The following is a 24,397-nucleotide window of genomic DNA, read 5'->3' on the forward strand; positions in this document are numbered from 1 at the left end:
CTAATCAAGTCCCCGACAAAATAAGAGCGGGGAAGGGCAACGGCATTTGTTGTTACAAAACCGCTGACAACGACAACCTAAAACTAAAAATGTCACGACAAAATTCTGAAAGATGTTGGGCATTTTGACTGGTGGCAAGCGCCACGCCAAGGATTTGCCACCACCACCCATCCGAACTGATAACAACAACTGAGCGTGTCAATGCGATTGTCTAATAGGGATTCTTGTGATAATTTTGCAAATAAATATTAAATAAAATATTAAATCAAGAATTTAAAATTTCGATTTAAAAATGTTCATTCAATTTTGAATGGGAATGTGTAATAATCAAAAAAAAAAAAAAAAATGAAAATTGTTTTCCTCACATTTCGAATATTTTCATCTCTTGAGATATGAAATAAAATAAAAAATATTGTGACACAATGCCAACGGTTGCTTGGGAAATTGTGAAAGATTTGTGTTTTCTTTTTTTTTTTCTGTGTGAATAAAATGTTAAATAATTTTTCACACAAAAAAAATTCAAAAATAAAAAAAAACAGCTCGAAATATATCTCAACATATGTATGTATGTATCTACCGTATGGTATGATTCGGATTTTTTTTGCCGCAAGAAAATAAATGTATGCGTGTACATTTTGAGGATTTGTCGAGCGAATATTTTATATCTCTTGAAATTATTTGTAGACGGTCGAGTCGATTAATAAAAAAAATCAGATGTTTTTTTTTATTTTTGAAACATAATCTTTTGAGGGCCTTAAGAATTATTTTGACTGTCGGTATTTTGTTGTTGAAACTTAAAGACGCAACAAAACTTAAACGTTCTATCTTGACGAATGTTTGTCTGCCAACGACTGATTCTAGAGGGGATAACAGCACAACATACAACCAGACATTTAATTTCAAATCTCAATTAAATATTCAAATATTCGATAGCTGTAGGAAAAATCATAATCATAGACACTAAGAGTAGGAAGTTCCTCTGTAAACCACAGATGGTCTTTATAGTCAAGATTCTAAAGGGAGGTCCTTAGAGAAGAAGGTGACAAGAAATAAACTTATAAGATAAATATAAGATTCATAAAATTAAAATTTTCAATCCTTAAAATTAAAAGAAGTAAAAAATCAACTAAATTTCGCCGGGCCGAACTTTAACTGGCTTCCATTATTTTGAAGAAAATTTAAAATTTAAAAAAAAAATCCGTCAAAAAATACCGCTCAAATGTGAAATGAAATGTGAAACAATTCCTGTAAAAAATGTCGCTAATATCATCGAAATGCCGAATATAGGGAGGAACCGGACTATAAGAAGACATACGTAGACAATTTTTTTTCCAGGGGATAAAGTACTCAGAAAGAGCTTCATGTGTGGATATTCAGATTCCATTGAAAAATGTGGCCAAAATCCTGAAAATGCCGAATATCGGGAGGTACCGTTATAAGGGGGCTGTACGATATCATGGGTCTATATAGACAATTCTCTTCCACGAGATAAAGTACTCAGAAGAAATTCCTGGTGTGGAATTTGAGAAAATTCCATTGAAAGCTGTAGCTAAAATCATCAAAATACCGAAAATCGGGAGGAACCGTTATATGGGAGCTATATGACATCATGGACCTAGATAGACAATTCTCTTCCAGATGGCAAAGTACTCAGAAGTAACCCCTTTTCAGACAATTCCATTGAAAAATGTGGCTAAAATCATCGGCATATAGGGACTATACGATATCGTGGACCGATATAGCCCATCTTCGAACTTCCTCTAACGTGATTAAAGCAGACGGACAGGCAAAAGGACCGACGGAGCCAAATCGTCCTAGAATTTTACACTGATCAAGAATATATATACATTGTTAGGTCTAAAATTATTATTTCGAAGGGTTACAAACGGAATGACGAACCTAATATAGCCTCCATACTATGTATGGTAGAAGTAAGTATTACAAATTGCCAAATATCATTATTTTAGGTGCCGTGAATCTTAAAAGTCCACATGAAGATCTCTATTTATAAGAGACGTCATAAAAGGTAGTGGTTTTGAAAATTCCTAAAAGTACGAAAAAACGTTTAAATTTAAAACTTCAAAAGCTGGAATCCTGAAACCATTTTAGGCATAGATTTCTGAAATTTGATACATAGCTTTCTCTGATATTATTTTTTCAAGCTAACAAGTATCAGTCGGTTTCCCCTAATGTTCATTATTCAAACAGCTGACCCTTCATGAGAGATGTTCCAAAGGAGTGGGTCAATATAGTTTATTCCGTAGCTGTCATAAGTCTCTCAGATTTGAAGTAGATAGATGGACCATATATGAGATTCAAGTTTTTCCTTTATCGAACAGACAAAAAACAAGGGAACTGATGAGGATTGGTGGCTCTTTCCGAAACCTAGGTATTTCCTGCCTTACCCCCTGGTGAACATTACCATCGTTCTCCACTAATAAACAAACTTTGTTTTTATAAAAACAACAATAATGGGATTAAGCCTGACCATTTTGCAACAACGAAAAGAGTAATCGAAAAATTATTACTTTTTGAGCCAAAAAATCTTCAAAATATTTTTTTCTATTTTTCTGGCCAATGCCTTTTAATCGTCTCCGTATTTGTACCATATACTAACAGAGACGTAAACATTTAGTAATTATCGTATAATTTTAGTATATATTTCCAAAACGACCACCATATCTCAATTCCTGATGCCAACAGAGACCAAAATATCAAATTTGAGGATTCCAGTCCTATCTCTTCAGACAATTCCAAATTTAGTAACATTTAGTACGTCTATCTAAAATAATCTATTTTATACTTTTTGCACAATTATAGAACACATTTGGAAAGCTACCTCCCTATCTCAGTCCCAGACACCAACAGATACCTCAATATCCAATTCGAGATTCCGCCTCTATCCCTTCACCCAATACCCAATTTAGTACCACTAAGTACTTTACGAAAAATTAAAGTACACATATTACAAGCCACCTCCATATCTCCATTTCAGATACCAGCGGAAACCTTAATATCAAATTTTAGGATTCCAGCCCTATCCCTCCACTCAATGCCGGATATGGTACCACTTAGTACTTTTCGTTCAATTATCCAAAATTACCACCATATGTCCAGGCTGCACTTGAACATCGACTTTAATGCTAAATTTCAGATTTCAAGTACTATCTGTTCTCCCAATACCAAATTGTACCAAATATCGTACTATTTAGCATTTTTTGTGCACTTGTAGTTCACAATTCCAACACCACCTCTTTATCAAAAACCTACCACCAACAGAGACCCCAAAACAAAATTTAAAAATTCCAGCTTCATTCGTTCAACTATAACCAAACTGTTCCAAATTTAGTGCAGTTCGCACATTTCCAAAACTAACTTCACACATCAAAATTACTTTCCAATCTTGATTTTCATACCAAATTTCAAGTTCTTATCTCTTTTCGTAACCTTTAAAGAACGAATTTATTGTCCATCTCCGAAGTCGATCTATGTTTGATAATAATATTACGATGCACCAAGTTAAGACCGAAATCGGGTACTTCTTTCGGAAGTTATCGTGCGCACCAGCAAGCAGAGAGCAGACAGACGGACATCGCTAGACCGACTCCAAATGTCCTGAAACAGATTTGGTTTAAAGAGACCTAGGATCTTAAACCGTTATTTCGATGAAGCACGTTTTGGCCGTATCAAATGTTATATACCCCCTCTAGCCATATGGCTGAGGGTATAACTACAGACAATGAAGTCGAATTGAAAGGATCCAGTTCTTTTACACTTCTATACCCACTATGAATTGTCATTTAAGAAAATCCATTTAAATACAATTATACAATTCATTATATTTTCAATTAAAGTAATGGTGGCAGAAGAAGAAAAATATGTTAATGGGACACGAAAAACACACACTCACACACATACACAGATTTCTCATTACAGAGACATCTATGATATTTAACCAATTGCTTTGACAAGGCATTTCCTTTTTGGTGTAAAATAAGTTTTGTAAATACCAAAAAAAAAGACCGATTTTGATTTGTTTTCTTTTTTTTAATGATTAATTAGGCAAAGTGCCGGCTGGCTAGTCGTGAAATCAAATAACCCAAATGAAATGTGCCGGAAATTTGTATTGTAGTGCAAAAATTCAAAATATAGTTGACCTGCTGCAACAGTTCTTAAGACAAGGGTGGGTATACAGGGTGAAATAAAAAAACTGCAACAAAGTCAAACGGCATAATTTTTACATTTTTAATTTTATTGAATGAAAGCAAAAATGCCGGAAATAGAATCAAATTTTAGAATAAGTTTAGATTTGTTCGAATAGGTCAGGCACGAATTATGGCCTTCAAACGGCCAATGAAACCGTCACACGATGCCCGAATGTTGCTCTGCGGTATTTTGGCCCACTCCCGGCGAAGCGTTTGCTTGAGGTGATCGACACTTTGGTATTTTTTAATACCAACCTTGCTTTCCAAAATACTCCAGACACAATAGTCCAACGGATTGGTATCCGCAGATTTTGGTGGCCATTGTGCGCTGAAAATGAAGCGAGGAACCTCATTTTGTAACCAATCTTGGGTGGCGGTGGCGTGCTGAGTGCGATGGTGCTGAGTCCTGTTGGAATGTCCAAGGTCTGCGGCCAAAATGTACAATACAGTACACCCTCCAGAATATTTTCGCGATAATATTTGGCATTTATTCTAATGCCACGAATAATACGAACGGAGAGCGACCATCGGTTGTTATGACGGCCCACAGCATCACCGTGGCCGGCGTTTGAGTTCTGGTGGCCAACCGAAAGTGCACATTTTCAGCTGACCTCTTTGGCAAGCAAACACGATCATTTTTTTTGTTTACAAACTGCTGGACAACGAATCGGAGACTGAAAAAACCAAATTCGGTATTTCACCAAACGAAGCAACTTTTTACCTCTTTTGAGTCTATTTCTTTCTGTTGCGGTGTAAGTTCTTGCACTTTTTGGAATTTCGATGGCTTTACCCCGAGCTCATTTTTCAATATTTGCCGAATGGAATATTGCGATATGTTCAGTTCCCGAGCCATTTTTCGGCCACTGCAACGCGTATTACGATCAAGTCGCTTTTATATACCCTCCAGCATACTATGGAGGGTATATTAACTTTGTCACTCCATTTATAACTCCTCGAAATACTCATGTCAGACCCAACAAAGTATATATATTCTCGATCAGCGTAAAATTATAAGTCGATTTAGCAATGTCCGTCTCTCTGTCTGTCGTAATCACGCTATCTTTCGAACGAATTCAGATAGAAGGCTAAAATTTTGCACACGTGTTTATTTTTCAAGTAGGCAGGTTAAGTTCGTAAATGGGCCATGTAGGTCGACGTCTTCGTATCGCCCCCATATAACGGTACCTCCCGATATTCAGTATTTTGATGATTTTAGCGACATTATTCACGGGAATTGTTTCAAATTTGGTATTTGAGATTCTGAGATGGATACTACAGCCTATGACAGAAAATTGTCTGTTCAGGTCCACGTCTTCGTATAGCCCCCATATATCGATACCTCCCAAAAGTCGGTATTTTGATGATTTTATCGTCATTATTCACCGGAATTGGTTTTTCAGATTCTTAATAGATACTACAGCCTATGACAGAAAATTACCTGTGCAGGTCCACGTCTTCGTACAGGCCCCATATATCAGTACCTCCCTATATTCGATATTATAACAAGTTTAGGTACAAAACCCATCAAAATTGTTTGAGATGTCGTATTTCAAGTTCGTAATGGATGCTATAGCCTGTGACAGAAAATTGTCTATGCTGGTTCAGGTCTTCGCACAGCTTCGATATAACGGTACCTCCCTATATACGATATTTTCATGATTTTAGCTACATTATTCGCCGTTTATTTCAAGTTTCGAATTTGAATGTGGTAATGGCTTATGACAATCAATGCCTATGTAGGTCCTCGTCGTATACACCCCAATATAACGGCTACATTCGGTATTTTTAAAATTTTAACAGAATTTTTAAAGGATTTTATTTTTTGAAAATTTCCAAATTCGTTCCAAGTGGTGAAGGGTATTAAAAGTTCGGCCCGGGCGAACTTACTGCTTTTTAATTTGTTACTTTTTGAACCATTTCTGCTGATGTTGCTGTTTTTCCGTCCACTTCGTTGACGTCGTGCTACGCTACCAGTATCACGGAATGCTCTAACGATAGCCACTTGTGGTTTTCCAGCCAAATATAAAGAAATCACAATATCACGCTTGAATTCCATCCCGAATAAATTTTTTTCTAGAAAATTCCCAGCAAAATGCTTTTGTACGCTTGTAAGCAATATCATGAGCTGTCACTGAAATAAAATTTAGCAGCTGTCGGAAGAGTGGCTTAGAAATGATAGCAAACTGAAGTTGGTTACAGTTTTTTGCATCTCACCCTGTACAAGGTATTAGATATTCAAGCTTGGGCATTAGAATCCTTTTGGCAGTATAGAAGACATTAAGGAATATGAGAAAACCTGCCATAAATATATATATAAGTCCCTCCTCACATAAATGACCCCATTATTTCTAAATTATCCCCATTTCTTTGACCAATTATTTTGAATCACTTGTGCATTACGCCTGCCCTAATCTTTACTAATTACCCGGTCCTAATTTCGAACTTGCCATAATTTCAAAAAATATCTATTTTTAGCAATCTTTGTTAGAAGACAATAAACCATTTATACGAATTCGGGGTGGGGGAGAGGGGGGTTTACTAATTATCATCCCATGTAATTTGTCAAGTTAATTACATTTGCGAGACCTGGCTGCAAGCGGAAGGACAGTAGTAGAGGAAATTGTTGCTTTGCACCTCATACCCCATCGGCCAGCATGCATCTGCCATTCTCGTTCGATGCGTTTGCCTTGGTAACAATGGCGATAGATTGCATTGCCACCAAAAAAACACAATCTTAGATTTTGAATATTTTTTTCAATTAGAGAATTTTGTTGTTATTTTTGCCCTCTCGAATCAAAACATTCAACTTATTTTTAACACACACTCACACATTTTGATCGAGAAAAAACTAAACCAAAAATATCAGCTTGCTTTGAGAACACAGTTCAATTGCACAGGAAAAAAAAAACAAATTTTCTTTATTTTCGTCAAAGTAGCCGTTGTTTTGCGCTCACTTCTGGGGCAGCAAGCCTCACGGATGGCATGAGACACTATTACAAAAAGGTGTAATTTGAAATGCAACGAAACAGTGGTGGGGAAGGCATTATTGGGAGGTATTCAAGACAGAACATTTTATGCCCTTAGCCATATGGCTAGAGAGGGTATATATAATTTTTGTGTTGATGGAAATATTCAAATGTGCCAAGTCTTAATGGAATCGGATGGTAATTTCGCGTTTCATGAGCTTAATGAATATTCAAAATTTCGACCTTTTGTGGGGGAGGTACCAGAAAGAGTGGACCCATATATATTATATCTTAACAACAGATCTTGGGTTTTTAAAAATATTGGGATGTGTGACGTTTTAAGACAATCGGATTCTTAGATCACAATTTACACGAGTTATAATTATTAAAAATGTTTACCCTTTGTGGGAAAGGCACTTGATGGAGTGGGCCGATATTATCCATTTTTGCACCTGACCTAGAACTTACGGAAATATTAGGATTTACAAAGTTGGAGCAAAATTGGATTTTTGCTTCTCCTTAGGTACAGAAAATATTTTTTTTTAATTTCGACCTTTTGTTGAGGAGGTACCAGAAGGAGTGGACCGATGTATTCTATCTTGGTAGTAGACCTTGGGTTAATAAAATTTTAAGATGTGTAAAATTTGAAGACAACCGGACTCTTACATCACATTTTATAAGTGTTGTAATTATTCAAAATATTGACAGTTTGTGGGGAAGGTACTTGATGGAGTGGACCGATATTGTCCATTTTCACCTGACCTACCATTGATGCAAATATAAGGATATGCAAAGTTGGAGCAAAATCAGTTTATCCTTTCTCTTTTTGTGCAGAAAATATATTTTCTTTGAAAATATTGGCATGTTGTGAAGGAGATACCAGAAGGAATGTACCGTTATTGCCCCTCTCCGAACTAAGTTTGAAAATAACATTACGATGTACCAAGTTTGAATCGAATCGGATACTCCCTTCGAGAGTTATCGTGCGCAACACCCAGTCAGACAGACGGACGGACATCGCTAGATCGACTCCAAATGTCCTGAAACGGATTTGGTCCCAAGAGGCTTAAAGAGGGTCTAAAATCGTTATTTTGATGAGTCACGTTATGGCCGTATCTATCATTTGAACAATCAAGCCATCATACCCTCTCTAGCCATATGGTTGAGGGTTAAAAAAGTACGAAAAGTACTAAATGGTATTAAATTTGGGTGTTTGGAAAACGGATAGAAATGGAAATCCAAAATTTAGAATGAGAGTCACAGATGGAGTGTAGGATGGGTGTACCAAAGTGTTTTTGGAAATACGAACTATATGGTTACGAAAAATTCCAAAATTGGGCTAAACTTCAAAAATGGTACCATTTGATATTATGAGAACGGATAGAGCTAAAAAATTGAATTTTTATATGAGAATTAAGGTAGGAAAGTAAATCTAATATACGAGGGTGGTTTCGGAAATGTGTACCACAAGTGCTCCAAAAGTACTAAATCGTACTATATTTGGTACATTTTGGTTTTGGTTGAACATATGGTGCTTGAAATCTGAAATTTGGTATTAGATGTCGGTCGATGTTCATGAGTATACTATACTTGTACGAAAAGTACCAAATGGTACTAAATTGGTATTGGGTGATATGGGTGAAATTCTGAAATTTGGTATTTATATTTCTGATAGATAACTGATAGTATATGAGTTCGAGATTTGGCCGTTGATTGGAAATTCACACTATAATTGTACAAAAAGTACTAAACTTGGTATTGGGTGAAGCGATAGAGCTGGAATCTCAAATATGATATTGGGGTCTCTGTAGGTGTCTGGAATTAAGATATGGAGATGGTTTGGAAAATGTATACTATAGTTATACGGAAAGTCCTAAATAGTACCAATTTTAGTATTGGAAGAAGGGAAAGAGCTGGAATTCAGAATTTTTGTTTTATGGTCGCTGTTGGTGTCTGTGGTTGAAAGAAGGAGCTGGTTTTGAATATGTGTTCTAGATGGTACTCAACTCAGCAATGGACGAAATTAAAGAGCTAAAATCTTGAAATTTTATCCAAAGGTCACTGTTGATATCTGAGGTATCTTTAAGTGTTCGAAAAGAACTGAATGCTACTGTTGGTTTCTAGGGTTTACATTTGGAGACGTTGAAATGATTTTGGTCAGAAAAATTGGTTGTGGCTCCATTATGCACTGATTTCATAGATGTCCTTCTCGGTAAACTTCAAAATGAAACATTTTGAAGACTTTTTCGTGAAAAAGGAAATCAAAAAAAAAAGAAATAATTCCAAAATCTGAAATTTTGATTTAAAAATTTTGTCAAACTGAACAAATTATAAATTTTAAGTACTAACAAAAAAATCTGTAAGTTCGGCCGGGTCGAACTTTGAATACCCTCCTCCATTTGGAACGAATTTGGCAATTCTCAAAAACAATAAAATCCGTTAAAAATTCTGTTAAAATCTTAAAAATAACGAATGTAGCTGTTATTTTAGGATCTATACGAAGACATGAACCTGCATAGGTAACTTTTGTCGTAAGCCATTACAATATTCAAATGCGAAACTTAAAAAAATCAATGAATAATGTAGCTAAAATCATCAAAATACGGAATATCGGAAGGTACCGCTATGTAGGACTATACGAAGACGAGGACCTGAACAGACAATATTCTGTCTTAGGCTGTAGAATCCATTACGAACTTCAAATACCGAATTTGAAACAAATCCGGTGAATAATGTCGCTAAAATCGACAAAGTACTGAATATCGGGAGGTACCATTATATGGGGGCTATACGAAGAAGGGGACCTGCACAGACAATCTCCTGTCATAGACTGCAATTCCGGTGAATGATGTCGCTAAAATCATCAAAATATCGAAAAAAGGAAGGTACCATTATATGGGGGCTATACCAAAACGTGGACCTACATCACCATTTTCAATACCAAAAGCCCTGCGGACATAATACACATGCTTGTATTTTATATTCTTAATATACCTCTCTGGCGGAGGCACTGGGACCCTCTGAAATGGTTTTTAATGGCATTTCTGCACACTTGGGGTAGGTCTTATACTATGTTCTTGAATATTAACATTTCAACATTCCATTCATATATAGACATATTTTCGGTGAGGCTTGTTCCTTTAGACATAGACCTCTTCCTTTAAAAGTGGTTATAATGATCCCTTGATTCGACTCGAAAATATTTGAAATTTGTGAAATACTCAACCTCTCCTGAAATTAAATTCCCCTTTTCGAATCACTGTGGACAAAAAAAAAATAATGCTGATCCGTTCTTATCCGCTGACCGCCGAATAAGATCCTGAACATGTGGTGTATTTATAAACTGGCAATTTGGATGGCATCCATTGCATTTAGCTACCGAACTGAACTAAATCAACATCTATCAGCCAATGTTTGTCCCATCATGTGTACGGATGGGACACCACAAACAACCAGCAGCAACAACAACAACAACGAAAAAAAAACGTCGTTTCTATGACATACCCGACATTGCCGGTACATAGCTAGCCAGAGTGATCAGCTTTATCATCAGCGTCGAGTGAAAGATTTTTTTTTTTTCAAATTTTACGTTTGTTTTGCGGCAGCTTGTTTGTCTGTTTGTCATTTATTCAGGCAAAAGGCATGTTTCCGACAACAGATCTACAATTTGTATAAAAATTTCGAAAAAATATTATTGTTACAAAATATGACTGCGGGACACTCACTTATGTGAGTAAGTGTCCTACAGTGGTAAATTTCGGTGTAGACATTTTTTATTAGTTTCTTTTAGCTGCGAAGCTAGGAAATTATTTCTAAATCTAAAAGCTAATTATAATTTTGAATTAGTCTGAATTGAGGAACTGACTAAGTTTAAATTGGCCAATACGTACAATCTTCAACTGCCTGGATATTGTAGAATTTTAGACATTGTTGGTGCCTTTTTCGTGAGACATTAACATTTTCTACGTTGGGCGCCACTCAACATTTTGAAATGCATTTCTATATCTTTTGCCCATTACCATTTTAAAATCTGAAATGGACCATTCAATATTATAATTATTTTCTTGTTTACCCAGAAGACCATCCGAGAGTCTGGTTTTTTTTTACAGAGGCACAAACGTACGCTCTGCCACATCGGCCAGATACATTGTACGAAGGAATGGAATGCATATTTGTCTCTTGTTGTGAATCAAGAATTTTGTACAACAAACTTGTGATTGATAATGAAATTTGTTGTTGCTTTTTTCAGTTTTTTGCTAAATGAAATACATTTGATTGTGCAATAGGAGATTAGAAATAACATAAAAAAAAAAACAACAACAAAAAAATATTTTTTGTGCAAAAAAAAAAAAAAAAAAAAAAACAATTTAAATAAGTGTGTGTGTGCTATGGCCACTTTGGCGTCAATGAACATACTATAACGAATATTTATGTGCAGATACAGATATATCTATAGGCAATTTCGATATCAAGGTTGTGTCATATACAGAGATCCTATAACGATTGCTATATGGAATGTGTCGCATATTTGTAAATTTATGGATATTAAATGCCTGAATATTTGATATGCACTTTCTCGGAGTTCATTTATGTATTTTAATTCTATTTCAGGCTGCTGTAATTTCTAAGCCACTCATCCCACAGCTGTTTAAATTATTCCAGTGACAGCTCATTATATTGTTTACAAGCGTACAAAAGCATTTTGCTGAGAATTTTCCAGAAAAAAAATTATTCGTGGTAGCGCAGCCCGACGTCAAGAAAGTGGACGGAAGAAAACGCAAAATCAGCAGAAATGGTTCGAAAAGTAAAGAAGCGACTTGACCGAAACCAGAGTTGCAGTGGCCGAAAAATGGCTCGTAAGCTGAACAATATTCCATTCGGCAAATATTGAAAAATGAGCTCGGGATAAAGCTATTGAAATTCCAAAAAGTGCAAGAACTTACACCGCAACAGAAAGAAAATGGACTCACAAGAGCTTGGTAAACTGCCGAAGTTGGTTTTCTCCGATCTCCGATGAGAAAACATTCGCTGTCCAGCAGTTTGTACACAAACAAAATGATCGTGTTTACTTGCCAAAGAGATCAGCTGAAAATGTACACCTTCGGTTGGCCACCAGAACTCAAGCTCCGCACGCCGGCCATGATGATGGTGTGGGCCGCCATAACAGACGATGGTCGCTCTGCGCTCGTATTAATCGACCGTGGCATCAGAATAAATGCCTAATATTATCGCGAAAATATTCTGGAGGGTGTATTAAAGTCTTGGGCACGCAAACATTTTGGCCGCAGACCTTGGATATTCCAACAGGACTCCACCACCAGCACCATTGCACTCAGCACGCCACCGCCACCCAAGAATGGTTACAAAATTAGGTTCCTCACTTCGTTTCCAGCGCACAATGGCCACCAAAATCTCCGGATACCAATCCGTTGGACTATTGTGTCTGGAGTGTTTTAGAAAGCAAGGTTGGCACTAAAATAACCCAAAGTGTTGATCACCCCAAGCAACCGCTTCGCCGGGAATGGGCCAAAATACCGTAGAGCAACATTCGGGCAGCGTGTAACGGTTTCATTGGCCGTTGAAGGCCATAATTCGTGTCAAAGGTGATCACTTCGAACAAATCCAAACTTATTCTAAAATTTGATGCTATTTCCGACATTTTTTGCTGTAATTCAATAAAATTAAAAAAAAATGTAAAAATTTTGCAATTTTTTTTATCTCACACTGTAATTGTTAGTTTTTTTGTAATTTTGCCCATACCAATATTTGTATTTGTATTAGATGAAGTATTAGAATGGAATAATTCGGTCGACTATATCTGGAACCTCATACTCTTTTTATAATTTTCTAAAAGTTATCACATTTCTCATATAAAATGATGGAAATAACCAATATAGTCCAAACCTGGCACGCCGCAATATTTATATCATATTTATTTAGGTCCGATACGAAATTGACGATATTGGTCCATTCCTTCACAACCTACTCCTTAGAGGGTCAAAAATTTGAATATTCATAACAGAAGTCAAAATGTATTTAAATAATCGAACATTGGCTGAGTGTATACTTCTGTCGGCAAAACCGACTGATGCTTTTTAATTTGTTTTTCTTTTTTACGAAATAATACCATATTCCATTTAAAAATATTAAAATTAAATTATTACAAAATTTTACGATGAAAAATCTCAAAAGAATTTCTATTAATTACTGGTTGGTCTGTTGGTCACTTGGGTGATTCAGAGCCCAAATGTCTCGTAAACGAAAATATAGATTCATAAATTTTCAAATTAAAAAAAAAAAACTACCATATGAATGCCAAAAAGTTAATTACTTATTAGCCATTCATCCACTTTCAGGGGTTGTGCAGCAATGCAAAATTATTATTCAGAGCCATTAGAAATTTTCAAAAAAAAAAATGTTTTTCTCTGACAAATTTTCGTTGCGATTCATTGGTGTGTGAATTGGAAAAGGAAAACGAGGAGAAAAATTAATGATTTGTTTTATGAAACTGAATTGCCAATGGGAATGGCATTTAAAACTAAAGGGTACAGTGTTTCAAAGGAAAGGCAAGAGAAGGGATAACATCTGAAACCAAAAACCATTTCAACAATAAAAAAAAGTAAAAAAGCAGAACTTTGAGTACCCTCCACCATTTGGAATGAATTTGAAAATTTTCAAAAAATTACATTCGCCAAAAATGCTGTTAAAATTAAAAATACCGTTATATTGGGGTCTATATGAAGACGTGGACCTGCATAGGCAACTTTTGTCATAAGCCATTACAATATCCATAGAAAAATGTTACTAAATTCATCAAAATACCGAATATAGGGAGGTGGACCTATATAGACAATAATCTTTCAGGGGATGAAGTACTCAGAAGGAAATCCTTATGTGGATTTTCAGGCAATTTTATTGAAAAATTTGGCTACAATCATTGAAATACCGAATATCGGGGGTACCGTTGTACCGGTGCTATACGATATCGTAGACTTATATAGACAATTATCTTCCAAGGGGGTAAAGTACTCAGAAAGAACTTCTTGTGTAGATTTTTAGACAATTCTACTGGAAAATGTGGCTAAAATCATCAAAATACCGAATATCGGGAGGTGCCGTTATATGAGGACTATAAAACGAAGGCGTGGACTTGCACAGGCAATTTTCTGTCTTAGGCTGTAGTATCCATTTCGAACTTCTAATGCCAAATTTGAAAGAATTTCGGTAAATAATGTCGCTTAAATCACCAAAATACCGGAAATAGGGAGGTACCATTATATGGGGGCTATACGAAGACGTGGACCTGCACAGACGTGGACCGCACTGTCATAGTCTGTAGTATCAATTTCGAACTTTAAATGCCAAATTTGAAATCATTACGGTGAATAATGTCGCTGAACTCATCAAAATAGCGAATATCGGGAGGAACCGTTATAAGGGGGCCATACGAAGACGTGGACCTGCACAGACAATTTTCTGTCATAGGCTGTAGTATCCATTTCGAATTTCGAATGCCAAATTTGAAACAATTCCGGTAAATAATGTCGCTAAAATCAATAAAATATCTAATATCGGGAGGTACCGTTATATGGGGGCTATACGAAGACGTGGACCTACATGACCCATTTTCTGTCTTAGGGTGTAGTATTCATTACGAACTTCAAATTCTAAATTTGAAACATTTCCGGTGAACATTGTTGCTTAAATCTTCAAAATACCGAATATCGGGAGGTGCCGTTAAATGGGGGATATATGATAACGTGGACCTCCATGGCCCATTTTCAATATCTAAAGCCCTGCAGACATAATACACATTTGGGTAAAATTTTATCAACCTACTTCATTTCGTTCGGAAGCTACAGTGGATTCCACAGACGGACAGACGGACATCGCTAAATCGACTTAGAATTTTACGCTGATCAAGAATATATATACTTTGTTGGGTCTGACATGAGTATTTCGAGGAGTTACAAACGGAAAGTTAATATACCCTCCATAGTATGTTGGAGGGTATAAAAAGTAATAGCCTGAATTCCCTTCCCGTAAAGGATAATTTGATTTTTCATTTTTTTTTTAATTAAATTATGTGCCTTGCATTTGCATGGAGCCACTGTATCGCCTCACAGCAGAATATTAACCAAAAAATTGCAAATTCAAATGCCTCATTTGGCCGTTGACCAGCCTCAGCCTCAGCCACATCGAAGGTGCAAATTGAATGTTTTATTGCGATGAATTCAATTAAATCATTTGAATTTATTTCAGAATATCTTTAAACTATTTTCTTCTTCTTCTTCGAGCACTGAAATTTTGAAAATTAATTTCGAAAAAAAAAAATGCAGTGGACGATCTGAAAAAAAATGCCGATTATTAAAGGAATTAGTGATCTGTGAATGCGCGACATGCATATTTGTCAGCGTTCCCAACAAAAATGTGTTGCAATTAATTAATAATTTTATTAAACATTAATCATCGGTTTGAAACAGACAAATAGACACACACACACCCATACAGTGACACGTACACACATACGCCACAAATAGACTGTGTAATATGAAAATGTTGAATTATGAAATACAAAATTTCGAATGTCTATTGAGTCATACCGAAGTGAATAGAGGCGTGAGTGAAGAAGCGATTTATTTTTAAAATTCAAAATTTATTTGTCCATATTTATTTGTGTGTATGTGGGTGTGTGTGCTTATGTATATACATATTTGTAAAATATGTGCCATAAATAAAAACATATTGGCAAAATATTTTCACAAATCAATTTCACTGGAAAAAAATATTTAAATTATTTTTATATTTGGGAATTGCATGACAGAATGTTGAAAGATCTTTATATATTTCCGTGGAATCACGTATAGAACCAGCAGGGTCACATTTTTCAGTTAAACTATAACCAGCTCACAACAAAAATTACAGTTTAATTTTATATTCGTATATAGGGTACCTTTAAACGGGCCTTTATTACAGTGGTTTTCCTCGCTACCCCACAAAATTTCCTATTCAATATTCAGAAAACCTTCTACAGGTCTCCCATAGACAGGAGACCTTCTACAGCTCTTTTATAAACAGAATACTTCCAACAAGTCTTCTTTAGACGGAAGACCTCCCACAAGTCTTCTATAGACGGAAAACCTTCTACAGGTCTCATGTAGACAGATGACCTTCTACAGGTCTTGTTTAGACAGGAGACCTTCTATAGGTCTTCTGAAAATGGTTTTCTATAAACCGAAAACCTTCTACTAGTCTTCTATAGACAGAAGACCTGCTATAGATTTTCTATAGGCAAAAGACTTCTACAGGCAGAAGACCTTCCACAGGTCTTCCATAGGCAGAAGATCTTCTATAGGCCTTCTATAGGCAGAAGACCTTCCACAGATCTTCTATAGGCAGAAGACCATCTACTGATCTTATTTAGGCAGAAACCCTTCTACAGGTTTTCTACAGACAGACCTTCCAAAGGTTTTATATAGGCAGAAGGCCTTCTATAGGTCTCCTATAGACAGAAGACCTCCAACAAGCCTTCTATGGACGGAAGTCCTCCTACAAGTCTCCTGTATACAAAAGACCTTCTACAGGTCTCCTGTAGACAGACGACCTACTACAGATCTTCTACAGACAGAAGTCCTTCTATAGGTCTTCTGAAAATGGAAGATCTTCTACATGTCTTCTATAGATAAAAAAACCGTTTACAGCTCTTCTATAGATCGGAAATCTTCTACTAGTCTTCTATAGACAGAAAATCTGCAATAAATCTTCTGTGGGCAAAAGATCTTCTACAGGCCTTCTATAGGTAGAAGACTTTCTACAGGTCTTCTATAGACAGATTACCTCTAACAAGTCTTCTATAGACATAATACCTTCTACAGGTCTTCTATAGAAAGACCTTCCAAAGGGTTTCTATAGGCAGAAGGCCTTCTATAGGCAGAAGGCCTTCTATAGGCAGAATGCCTTCTATAGGTCTTCTATAGACAGAAGACCTCCAACGAGTCTTCTTCCTCTTTTACTAGTCTTCAGTAGACAGAAGATCTGCAATAGATCTTCTATAGACAGAAGACCTTCCACTGGTCTTCTATAGACAGAAGACCTTCCACAGGTCTTTCATAGACAGAAGACCTTCCACAGGTCTTCCATAGACAGAAGACCTTCCACAGGTCTTCTACAGACAGAAGACCTTCCACAGGTTTTCTATAGACAAAAGACCTTCTACAGGTCTTCTATAGACAGAAGGCCTTCTATAGAGGTTGTATACACATAAGATCTTCTACAAGTCATCCTACACAGCAAAAATATTGGTTACAAATGGAATTAGAAACTGAGATGAAATACTGTCCAATTGATACTTCACCGGAGTTATTATTACACTGTGCGACAAAATTGAATTTTTTTCTTAATTACACGACTAACTATAGGGTTAATGTTTTGGGCGAAGGGGGACCTTAACCCTGCCCCCTCTTCTTATTTGCGATATAAAGTTACGAAACGTCGTTCCACGTGACTTCTGTTTTCATCTATACTTTCATGAGCTAAAATTGAGAAGAAAGTTCACATCGCAAAGTAACCTAAATAGTCCCTCTTCCAAGGTATGCCAATTTCAAAATTTTTATACCCTTAGCCATATGGCTAGAGAGAGATTTATATCATTTGATTTGGCCAAAACGTGCCATGTCGAAATTACGGTTTTAAACCTTAGGTCTCTTTGGATCACGTCCGTTTCAGGACATTTGGAGTTGACCTAGCGATGTCCGCCTGTCTGGCTGGTGCGCACGATAAATCTCGAAGGGAGTATCCGATTTGGTCAAAGCTCGGTACATCTTTTATATTATTGTCAAACTTAGATCGAGTTCGGAGATGGCGAACATTAATCCACTATTTCTGGTACCTTCCCCACAAAAAATCAACATTTTCAATGAAAATTATTTAGCTCATTGAGGATCTTTCGATTTTGTGCAAACATTGAAAAATCCCAATATTTTTCTCAGTTCTCGGTCAGGTACGAAAATGAACAATATCGATCCACACCATCAAGTATCTCCCCCACAAAGGGTCAAAATTTCGAACAATTATAACTCTAACAAAATGAAAAATAAGAGTCCGATTGTCTTCAAATTTCACAAATCTCAATATTTTTATTAACCCAAGATTTGGTATGCAGATGGAATATATCAGTCCACTCCTTCTGGCACCTCCCCCCAACAATGGGTCAATATTTTCAATAGCCATGAAGCTCGTAAAATATGGAATATATATGACCACACCTTCACAACGCGATAAAATTTGGAATAACCCAAACTCTCATACAATACAAAATAAGCATTCGATCTTTTCTAATCTTCACATATTCCAATATTTCCACTAACACAAGATGGGATGTATCGGATCACAATTTCTGGTACCTCACCCACAAAGGGCCAACATTTTGAATATATAAATCCTTCATAGAATGTGAAATATGAGTTCGATTTTCTCCAATTTTCAAACATTCCAATATTTCATACAAGATCTGGTGTGGATACGAAATTTATCGGTCCAATCCTTCTGGTATGTCGCACACAAAGTGTTAACATTTTGAATAGTCAACACCCTCATAAAATGCGAAATAAGCTTGCAGTTCTTTTCACAATTCACACATCCAAACATTTTTGCAACATCCAACCGAATATCGGGAGATACCGTTATATGTGAAAGTTTGGACTTATTTATATGCAATATTCTGCCAGCGGATCTAGAACTCATTACGAACTGCCAACACAAAATTTCAGACATTTCAGACAAAATGCCGAATAACCGATGGTACCGTTATATAAGCGCTATAGTAAAACGTGAACCTATATTCAGCTACTTGTGGTAGAACCCCTTAAATTTTCTACAATTCCGTGGAAAAATGTGACTAAAATCAACAAAATACGGTATATCGGGAGGTACCGTTATAGGGGGGATATATGAAAACGTTGACCGATATATCTCAATTCCCATACCAAGCAATACAAACTATTGTGCCAAATTTTGACGTCAACAAATGTGGATTGTATCGTGATGTCAACAGACAGACATCATTAAATCGACTCAGACTTTTAGGGAGCCTTCGACGAATATTTAGAGGTGTTACAAACGGAATGAAAAGTTAAATACCCCCATACTTTCCAAGGCGGAAGGCATGAAAATAGTAGCATTGTCTATATTGATTATCAACAAATCATATTTTCGATTGTCTATTTTATCTCATTTTCCTGAAAGACTTTAATACATTCACCGCCATCTAGTGTTTGCTTTTTAACGACAACAGATTTTCCACAAATATTTTTATAACTCAGACAACACATTTATGTGGGAAGAATTTGCTTCATTCGATATATGTATAGTTATTTCTGCAGCAATGCTTTGGCTGTTCTCGAAACTATTTGTAGATTGTTGTCGCTCTGAATACAAAACACACAAACCATTGAATAAACTGTTGAGAAAAAAACAATGCTTCTTAATGCCGACTGAATAAGATATAGGATTTTAATACATTTAGCGTCATCTAGTGGTTCATTTGAACAACGTTTATAGAAATTTGATATTAAAAAAAAAACAGTAAGGAAAAGTTAAAAGTCGGTCGGGCCGACTATGATACCTTACACCACTATGCATATTTAGTAGAGCTCCCCTAACAAATAATTTGTTAGAAGTAGATCATACCACCTATCAACATTTGGCTTTGGAGCAGTTATAGTTGGCTATAGAGTTCATGGTATCACTTGGAGAAAGATTATATTAAATATTTCCCTGAAGATGAAATTCATTGAATTTCGAAATATTGGAATATTAAAATAAATACAACAACAAAGACCTCAAGCTCGAATAACACTTGTTTTATTAAAAAAAATATATCGGAGCCGAGTTGCACACAATGGGAACGTACGTCCCGAAATTTACCCCATTTGGCCCGATATTGGCCATTATTTGTACAATAAACCTGAAATCGGATGAAGGATATATATGGGAGTTATATCCAGTTCTCGATAAAATTTGGCAAAGGTATTTCCGATATCTGGTACCAAATATCATTGTTATCGAATGCATATTACGAATGTGAGGGTCTTATATATATTTTAACCGATTTTTTTTACAAATTTTATGTACTTGATTCTAGACTGAATTCGGTCGGATTTACCAAAATTCATGACTTGTTGACATATATTGGCCATTTGGTGTACAATTAACCCGAAATCGGTTGAAGATATATATGGGAGCTATAGCTATATCTGTACCGATTTTCACCAAATTTCGTGCACTTGCTTCTAGACTGAATTCGGTTGGATATGCCAAAATTCAAGTCATTTGGACTGATATTGGCCATTTGGTGCACAATTGACCCGAAATCGGTTGAGGATATATATATATGGGAGCTATATCCAAATCTGAACCGATCTTGACAAAATTTTAGACACTTATTTCAGAGCTGTGTCTGATATCTAGTACCAAATATCATTGTTGTGGAATTCATATTTCGCTTGTAAGTGACTTAAAACCCCAAATCCGATGAATGTATGGGAGCTATAGCTATATCTGAACCGATTTTTTGCCAAACCTGAAGCACATGCTTGTAGGCTGAAATCGGTCGGATGTAGCAAAATTCACACCATTTGGACTGATATAAGCCATTTGGTGCACAAGGAAACTAAAATCGGTTATAAAAATATAGGGTTTTCCCAAAAGAGGTTTTAGGTTTTATGAGCTTCATAGGTATTCCAAATATTGACCCTTTGTGGGGGGAGGTACTTGATGGAGTGGACCGATATTGTGCATTGTCGCACCTGACCTAGCACTAATGCAAAAGTTAGGATTTGCACAATTGGAGCAAAATTGGATTGTCCTTTCTTTCTCTCTTTGAAAATTTCGATTTTTTGTGGGGGAGGTTGCAGAAGGATTGGACCGATATAGCCCATCTCCGAACTCAATCTAAGTTTGATGATATATTATATTACGATGTACCAAGATTGGACCAAATGGGATACTCCATTCGGACGGACGGATATTGCAAGATCGACTACAAATGTCCTGAAACTGATTTGGTTCAAAGAGACCTAGGGTCTAGAACCGTCACTTCGATTGGGTACGTTTTGGCCGTATCAAATTATATATACCCTGAGGGTATAAAAATGTTGATCCAGAAGGGGTGGCCAGTTCTATCCGTTCTCACACTCGATCTTATATTGATAGAAATATAAGGATGTGCAGAATTTGAAAGTAATCGGATGCTCATTTCACGTTTTATGAGCTTTATGGTTATTCAAAAATTTGACCCGTTGTGGTGGAGGTACTTGATGGAGTGGGCCAATAAACATATAAGCATTTGGAAGGTTTTCACAAAATTGAATGATTCCACCTTGTTCTATAAGGTAAATAATTTTTTGTGAAAATGTTGACCTTTTTGTGAGGGAGGCGCCAGAAGGGATTGACCGATATTGTGATAAGTTCGGACCAAATTGAGAATTCGGACTCCCTTTGAGAATTAGCGTGCGCACCAGACAGACATATAGACAGACAGACATATAGACGGACCTATAGCCATATGACTTTGGGTACAATTATTACGATACACCAAGTTGCGACCAAATCTGGTACTTCTTTCAAAAATTGTCATACGCATAGACAGATGAACCTTATTTTGATGAGGCACATTCTGGTCGTAACAAATGATACTAGCCCTCTTTAGACATAAGACATAGTTTATAAAAAAAGTAGCATTGACCAAATTGAGCATCAGCTAATCAATAATATCTATTGTCCACCTTATCCCATGTTTCCATAGAGATTTTGATACATTTACCGCCATCTAGTGGTACCTTTTAATGACAATACATTTTTTTCAATATTTTTTTATAATTTAGATAACACTTTTATGTAGGAGGAAATTGTCTCCATTGATGTACGAGTATGTATAGCAGCTATGATATGGCTGTTCTCGAAATTGTTTGTATGTTTTTATCTCTCAAAATACAAACACACAAACCATTGAATAAACCATTGTGAAAAATAAAATATTTCATTCTGTACGTTCTATCAACGTTTGACTAAGATATGACTTTAATACATAAAGCGCCATCTTGTAGTTCATTAGGACAACATTGATGGAATTTTTGAATATTTTAAAAAAATAAAGGGGGTTGTCAATAATAGGTGTTATTTTTGTATTCGGAGAAAATGTAATTTTTTGAGATAACGTATCAATGCTCAACAAGTAACAAAGCTGTAAGTTCGACCTGGCCGAACTTTGAATACCCTCCACCATTCGGAACGAATATGAAAATTTAAAAAAAAAAAATAGGCTGTAGTATCCATTACGAACTTCAAATACCAAATTTAAAACAATTCCCGTGAATAATGTCGCTAAAATCATCAATATACCCAAAATCGGGAGGTACCGTTATATGGGGGCTATACGAAGACGTGAACCTACATAGCTCATTTTCTACCTTAGGATGTAGTATCCGTTACGAACTTCAAATACCAAATTTGAAACAATTCCGGTAAATAATGTCGCTAAAATCATCAATATACTCAATATCGGGAGGTACCGCTATACGGAACTATACGAAGACATGGACCTACATGTTCCATTTTCTGTCTTATGCTGTAGTATCCATTACGAACTTCAAATGCCAAATTTGAAACAATTCCGGTGAAGAATGTCGCTAAAATCATCAAAATACCGAATATCGGGAGGTACCGTTATATGGGGGCTATACTAAAACGTGGACGTACATGACCCATTTTCAATACCAAAAGTCCTGCAGACATAATATACATTTGAGTACAATTTTATCAATCTACTTCAATTCGATCGGAAGCTAGAGTGATTCCACAGACGGATAGACGGTCGGGCATAGCTAAATCGACATAGAATTTTATGCTGATCAAGAATATATATACCTTGTGGGGTCTAAAATGTATACTTCGAGATAGAGGGTATAAAAATATCAGTCAAATGATCCCCACGATAGCTAGTGGGAAAATTTAGTTTATCGGTCGAACAATACCAGCAAAATTTCGAAGAAAAAAATCTCAGATAGATCTAAATTGAACAAATTGAATACCCGAATACTTGATCAGTATTAGTGGTTGAATACCCGAATACTTGGTCAGTATTAGTAGGTCAGGCGCGAACGCCAAAAATTTACTCCCACTACTTCTCGTATCTCTCCCCAAAAATCTAAATTTGAATAATGGTAACTCTCTTAAATTTTAAAATTAGTCATCGGTTTTCTTCAAATTTCGCATATCTCAGTACGATACCTCTTCCATGTGCGGCTTTTCTTTGGTAATAAAATTTTTTTTTAATTTCATTCCTATTTTAAAACCGTGGATATTCGAATTCATCATTGTTATAGAGGGCGTATTTAGTTTGTCGTTCCATTTCTAACTTCTCGAAATAAGAATTTTGGAGCCCACTAAGTATATATACGGTACCATCCTACATTAGGTATTCTGATTTTTTTTAACGGTGCTGTCTAAAATTTAGTATTTGAGGTTTTAATGCCTTACAATTTTTTATACCCTCCACCATAGTATGGAGGGTATATTTAAGAAGTTCGTAATGGATACTACAGCATAAGACAAAAGATGGGTCATGTAGGTCCACGTCTTCGTATAGCCCCCATACAACGGTACCTCCCTTTTTTCGGTATTTTGATGATTTTAGCGACATTATTTACCGGAATTGTTTCTTATTTGGTATTTGAAGTTCGTAATGGATACTACAGCCTGTGACGGAAAATTGTCTGTGCAGGTCCTCCCGATATTCACCGATTTTTGGAATATTTGAATATTGTAATGGCTTATGACAAAAGTTACCTATGCAGACCCATGTCGTCGTATAGATCCTAATGCAACAGCTACATTAGGTATTTTTAAGATTTTAACAGAATTTTTAACGGATTTTATTATTTTTGAGAATTGCCAAATTCGTTCCAGATGGTGGAGGGTATTCAAAGTTCTGCACGGCCGAAATTACAGCTTTTTTATTTGTTTTCGATACAGATCCCCATTTTGTCTTTGAATATGGCATACTGGACCAATCTTATTACTTGTCTTTGAATCAGAAATAATTTTAATACATTTAACGCCATCTAGTGATAGTATAATATAAACGCTTCCATAAATGAGATTTTAAATGTTTCCGTAAAATATTTATAAATTTTATATTGTTATCTAATACGTACATAACATATGTGT

Source organism: Musca domestica, unplaced genomic scaffold (genome assembly GCF_030504385.1).
Source record: "Musca domestica strain aabys unplaced genomic scaffold, Musca_domestica.polishedcontigs.V.1.1 3, whole genome shotgun sequence".
Taxonomy (NCBI): Eukaryota; Metazoa; Arthropoda; class Insecta; order Diptera; family Muscidae; genus Musca; species Musca domestica.